Raw genomic sequence first — 6,564 nt, 5'->3', positions numbered from 1 at the left:
AGTAATCACGTAAATGAGGTGTGCATTCTGTTCTATGTTTCACTACTTCATACATGATTGAGTGTTGCTGTCAGACCATCAGTGATCAGGAATGGATGGAATTGTTTAATGAGACTGATGCTAGCAGTCATCTGTACATGAAATACATTTATGGATGTCACAATGACACGCTGTTTGTCTACCTCTCAGCCCCAGCTGACTAGGAGGTCAGGCCGCCGGGGATTATGGGAGAGGTCAGATGTCAGGGACACAGCAACCGTAGTGATATTAGGTTGTGTCTTAACCTACATTGCCTTGGGGTGTAGGATTCTATGGCGTGTTATGCTTTACACCACAAGCATGTTTGAGAGCTGACCTTATCCAGCCCTGGGTGAAGGATGTCTTTGTGAAGAGAATAAAAATAAGGATTGAGCTGTACTGTGCTATAAACTGCCCTACAGGAACTAGGCTTTGTTTTGTTTTGGGGGGTTTGTGTGACATATCTGTTCAAATTTGAACCCACACACCGTATACACAAGTCACAAATATGTCAGATTTGGACATATTTGTGTAGTGAGACTATTACAGATCATTCAAAATGCAGTGGCACATCTGGTCTTTCATCAGTCAAAGAAGGCACATGCAACTCCTCTGTTAGTTACTCTTATATCATCCAGAAGAGGTCACAGTCAAGACTCATTTCTCTGTGATTGCTTATTGGTGGAATGATTTATCTAGTGAGAGTTTTGGGATCTTTTAAAAAAAAAAAAAAAATCTTAAGACTCATCTTTTCACCTTGTATCTAACTATTCAATTCTCCTTACAGACTCACTCAGTGTATGTTTATTGATATTAGTCTGTTAAATTCTATTTAGTCTATTGCTATTTTTATTACTATTCAAATGTTTTTTTATTTAGGCAATAAGACTGTCCTTAAACGTTTAATGTTTAGTGTTAATCTAATGTTTACTGATGCCACTTTGGACAAAAGCGTCTCCTAAGAACTGTAAACATAAACAGGCAGCTCAACTTCTATTCCTGTTTTTATTTGAATGTTGAGGCTGCCTTATCATAACAGAGCTCGGCCTCACGTTGTACACCGAGCACAAGAAGGAGGAGAAGCTGGGTGTCCACCTGTTCCATCGGACCATTATGCGGTCGCGTTGCTATTGACCTCTGGCAGGGGTGTCTGCTGTGGTACGGATCATGTTGCAAACCTTCACTGTCCACCGATCACATCCCTTTTACCCCCCCCCATCTCCCTCTTACCTCCCCACCGTTACCTTCTGCAGTAAACGTGTGCCGGGTGGACAGCTGTCATGTGAGGGCCGTGCATCAACAGCTGAGTAAAGTCCAAAAATACCTCTGATCTCCAGACGACCTGTTGTCCTGGGTCACCCTGATTTGACATTTGTGAAGTGATGGAAGATAAGATCAAGACGAAGTTATGCATGAAGATCTAGTCCCATTGTATGGCCATGTGCTCGGTATCTTCTTGAGGAGATTGCAGAGGCATACACCTTGGAGGAACTTGGTCTTTCTCTGCATTGTTTGGTTTTTATTGTTAAAGGGCCGTAAGTGCTCAGCACTGTGCCTGAATTCAGGTGTGAGCTAGTACATTTTAAGATGTAAAAATAGTAAATAAGCCTACAGTGTATATACTGTCCCCTGATAACTTCAGGCACAGAAATACCAACTTGCTTTAACGCCTGTTGATAATATTAGTATTCATTGTTATTCACTCCATCCACTGTAGTGTCACTGAGTTGTCATTTCTTCTGCAAATAGCCAGCCGGTGGTAGAACATTGTTATGCTGTCAACCTTTTGCTTTATCTGTCATTTCTGGCTTTTTTAGGCAGTGGTGTGTGTGTTTCACTGGAATAAGTGTGGGTCACCCAGACAGGGGGGTCAATTATCTGTTTCTACAAGAAGTGCAACACATCTGAGCATTCCTTTCTCCTCCTCACCCAGACCTCATTACGGCACCTTTCTGTTGGAGGATTGGTGTCACCACTACTGCTGACCAGAGGCAAGGAGTGGCGGCGAAACACAAATGGCTAGAAACTTCCAAGGCCTTTGTTGGCGAGGCAGCTGAAGAATGTGTCATTCATCTCCACACATCAGTGTCCGTAGAGGTCTCCCACAGCAGAGTAGCCCTCTGTCAATACTGAGTGGACGACAGCGAAGCGGAGGAGGATGAAAAAGAAAAAGGAGGCGGACAAAAAAAAAAGAAGAACGTCAAAAGAGAAACGAGATCCTTCTCCTTCTCCCCCCACACAATGGGTCGTTAGCTGAGAGGGGCGAGATCATTACCTGGGGATCGGACTCAGCCAGCAAGAGCAGATGGAACATTGTAAGTGTCGCTGGAGGCGCAACTCACAGAATGGAGAAGCCAGTAAAACCACATGAAGGTGTGGAGAAAGGGCCGGCCTCTGACACATGTCCTGGTCGGGTTAGCCCGGTCTCGATTTGGTCTTTGGTGTGCGATCTGGTTTCAAGACCCTCTGAAGCCCCAAGCCGCTCCTGTACTGTATCAAACTGCATGCGGGCTGGGCGGCACATGATGGAAGACAATAATCACTATAATGCACATGGGCGGACAGGCGGGTGGAGATGGCTCTTTGATACCGCGGTGTCTTTTTTTAACGGTATAAAAGCAGGACTCAAAGATGATCGAATGGCCACACGCCTGCCTCTTTATCTTGTGCTGTTGAGTGGCAAGCGCCAATGGCCCTTGTGTCAGAGAGAGAGAGAGAGAGAGAGAGAGAGAGAGAGAGCTAGAGAGAGGGGGAAAAGGGGAACTTGGCGTTTGAAGTGACATGATTTGTGCTGGAGGTGTCTGGGTTTCAGAAGGCCATGTGGAAGAGGGGAGGGGACAGTGATTCATAGAGATGTTCCCTTTCATCTGGTTTCATAATGGGCTGTGACAGCAGCAGCTACTGAATGACGACTGAAGGTGATAAACTGAATTAATCTCCATGAAAGTGAACTACGATGACATTCTTCTCTGTATAAACAGATTTATCTTAATGATCAAGACACACAATTACAATATATTACAGCAATATATTAATTGGCCTGAAATTTCTGATCACATAAATATCCCTTGGAGGAGGTTTGAAATTACGATTTCATTCAAAAGAAAGAAAATGTTTAGCCAAGAACTTGTCAAGATGTAATCACAATGAATTACTGAATATAATTGCAGTACCATACAGTTTCATGTTATTGCAGTACTATAAAGTTTCATTATGTCTTCATACTTACAGTCTGTGTCAGCATTAATGTTACAATTGGGCGCTCATCCTGTTCACACCTCTAGGGGGAGCAGTGAGCAGGATCTGGACTCGGTGTGGGCATGGCTCCCCGTGTGGCTAACGTGGCCCAGATGTGCTGTCAGATTGAACTAGTCTCAGCGGCCTGGTCCTCCCTGGGCCCCCTGACAGTGTCATCTGATCACAGCAGAGGCCGGGGCCCCGCCAATTATAAGGTAAAACACGGAGACACTACTTTTTAATCTGTTTTTTAGTGTGTGTGCCACACAGTAACTTGACTCGGACACCCCCCACACACACACACACACAAAAACACACACACACACATCAGTTCCCTCCTCGTGTGCACCACCCTGACGAAGGAAATTACAAGCACTAAGGAATGTTGACTCCCTGTCACAAAGTCAGTCCCGAACTAATTCCCAGTGCTGGAGTTTTTCCATCTTTTTGCCATGACTGGCAGAAATAGAAAAAACAATCAATAACGCACTGTTTGGAAGCCACTCCGGAATTCCAGACATCTACGAGGATATCGGGCTAGAGGTCTTCAGGCAGGGAACTCCGTAAGTTTAGCATATTATATCTGCGGATCATTGCTTATCCACTCGTCACTGTCTGAAGAGATTTGTGTTCCACTCGTCACACGGGTGATTGTCATCCCTACTTACTACTGAGATTAAGCATCTCGGTGACGTTTCCTCAGGCTCAAAATAGTTTTCCTTTTGGGTGAGCAACCTGATCTTGGTATTTGTGGAGTCTCTGAGTGGGCTGCTGTGGACTCCTTTGGGTAAGAGAGGCAGGGTGGGGGAGACTGCCATAACTTTGAAAGTCTTTGTCAGTTCACTTTCAGTTCAAGGTAGGTGCTGCCATAGCAGCCATAACCGCTCACTGCAGGTGGGATGGGGGAGCTAGTTAAGTTAGTTAAGACTTACAGTATTCTCCTCTCTCTCTCTCTCTCTCTCTTGCTCTCTCTCTCTCTCACACACACACACACAACCATAAACACGGGGATTATATGAACACCTGAAATGACAACATAAAGCTCTTAAGACTAATAAGATCCCTACCAGTCCATATCTTTGGGTATGCTTTTCTGATGTCTCCACATGATGGCAGTGTAATTCATGCAATGAAAAATGAAGTGATGAAAACATATGATCACTTTTAACAGGTAGGAGTATAACATAAGCTAGCCTATATATAGTTCATCCTTCCCTTAAATACTTACATTGCATAAATTTAACATGCAAACACAAACTTATACACAAGAAAATTAAGAAATAGAATTGTTTGAAAGTACTTTTTACATTTGTTTACATTTGTGTCTGATTTATTAAAAGTATTAATTAATATGGTATATTTGAATTCCTTTTAATATGTTTTTTACAGTAAAATGTGAGCTTGAAAAGTGACTGTCAATCCCTGAGTAGAGAAGAATATCTGATGTGTGTAGGTGTGGGTGTCTTTGGGAGGTAGTGTGTATTGAAAATACCTGACTGTTCTTTTTAAATAGAAATAGTGTCCATGACCCCAAAGTTCATGTGTGTGTCATAGGTCACACACATGAACTAAGGTTAAGCTCAGGATCATTGTTTGGGTACGCTTTACGGAATGTGTTTGAGGCGCCTGGGGCCGTGGACACAAAGGCTCCAGAACTTACATTTGCCATCTCTGAACTGGTTTTTGTAATCTGAGAAAGTCCCTTCCAATCCAGCTGTCAGGAATAACTGAGCTTTATAAACCTGGATCAGATGTGAACTGACTAAAAAGATTCCTGAGGGCTACTCATCCTAGTTCCCCTGCTGTGTTGTGTTGTGATATCCCTATCTCACCACTAGAGGTCTCCCTTTCTCCATACTGCTTTTACACAACAGGTTGACCTGTGTACGAAAAAAAGATACGGTAACCTTTGTTCAGACTGTACTGCATGCATAATTATCACTTTTAGATGTTTTCATAGGGTAACAGGAACTGTGGAAATAGCCTGACAGAGGAAGGAAGAGGGTTGGTGGACCGAACACGTTTCCTTCTTCTTTCGTGGCATGAGACTTTTAAGCCTATTGTGAGTTTTAAAACGCTATGTAATATATTTTAATTTCCTTTTCACTATTTTAGTCTGTGTGTTTATTTTTAATTTTTATATTCCATGTAAAATGATCAGTGTAAAAAAACACTTTGAGTCACCTTTCTACATTAAATATACTTCTTAAATTATTTGCAGCTGCTCTTCCCTTACTCACCTCTCTAACTGTAAGTCCTGATTTATTTTTCCATCTTGCCACAGGCCTTAGTTTTGGCTCATCTCCGGGAAGATGAATGAAAACAAAATGGTGGCTGGTTGTTGTTGTTGGAAGCCTGAGATGCTCTGAATTAAAAGCAGCAGTAAAAATCAGTGAGCCTGTAACTGATTTTGAGGGCCTTGACGGAGGACAGCTTCTCAAAATGGAGGCCCTGAGGTTCTAAGAATCCCGTAAATGTGTATTGATTAGGCAGCAGGGGATCAGATAAGAAATGATGGAGGCTCTGATTGGGAACGGAGCAGAGTGCAACTCAGAGCTTCCACTCTGCTCACAACAGTAACAACAGGCCAGTGTTCAGATGGTCTTCCTGGAAGGAGCATGATGCGCTGTGTGTGTCTGTGTGTGTGTGTGTGTGTGTGCGTGTGTGTATGTTTGATTGTGTGTCTGTGTGTGTGTTTGATTCTGTGTGTGTGTGTGTGTGTTTGATTCTCTCTCTCTCTCTGTGTGTGTGTGTGTGTGTTTGATTGTGTGTCTGTGTGTGTGTGTGTGTGTGTGTGTGTGTGTGTGTTTGATTGTGTGTGTGTGTGTGTGTGTGTGTGTGTGTTTGATTGTGTGTGTGTGTGTGTGTGTGTGTGTGTGTACAGTATGTGTGAGTGTCTCTCTCTGTGTGTGAGTGTTCTTAGAGAAAGCAGGAAATACCGTGAGTGACCCTGGGATTTGTGGAGAATTATAAACCCTGCAGAGACAAGAGAGCCCAACTGCACAATTTCCTTAGAAAACAAACCTCCATGAAGAAAGGCACTGCAGCTGATGTGGCAAACTGAAGTATGGAGACTGATGAGTGATGGATGAGTGGAGACACATATGTAGTTGACCCAATGTAGTTTATCCTTCCCTGAAATCAGTTAATAAATGTTAATTCATTATTATTTTATTGCCATATATGTAATTGCCATATTTACACAATATATTACATTTTCATGTACATAGCACCTTTCGTATAAAGGGGCAAGGGCCATTTAACATTGTGTTTATAAAGTAATATGCATAAAATTAAATCCACTTATTT

The sequence above is a fragment of the Alosa alosa genome, chromosome 23 (genome assembly GCF_017589495.1).
Source record: "Alosa alosa isolate M-15738 ecotype Scorff River chromosome 23, AALO_Geno_1.1, whole genome shotgun sequence".
In the NCBI taxonomy this organism is placed as follows: domain Eukaryota; kingdom Metazoa; phylum Chordata; class Actinopteri; order Clupeiformes; family Clupeidae; genus Alosa; species Alosa alosa.
Note: the sequence above shows the minus strand (reverse complement) of the source record.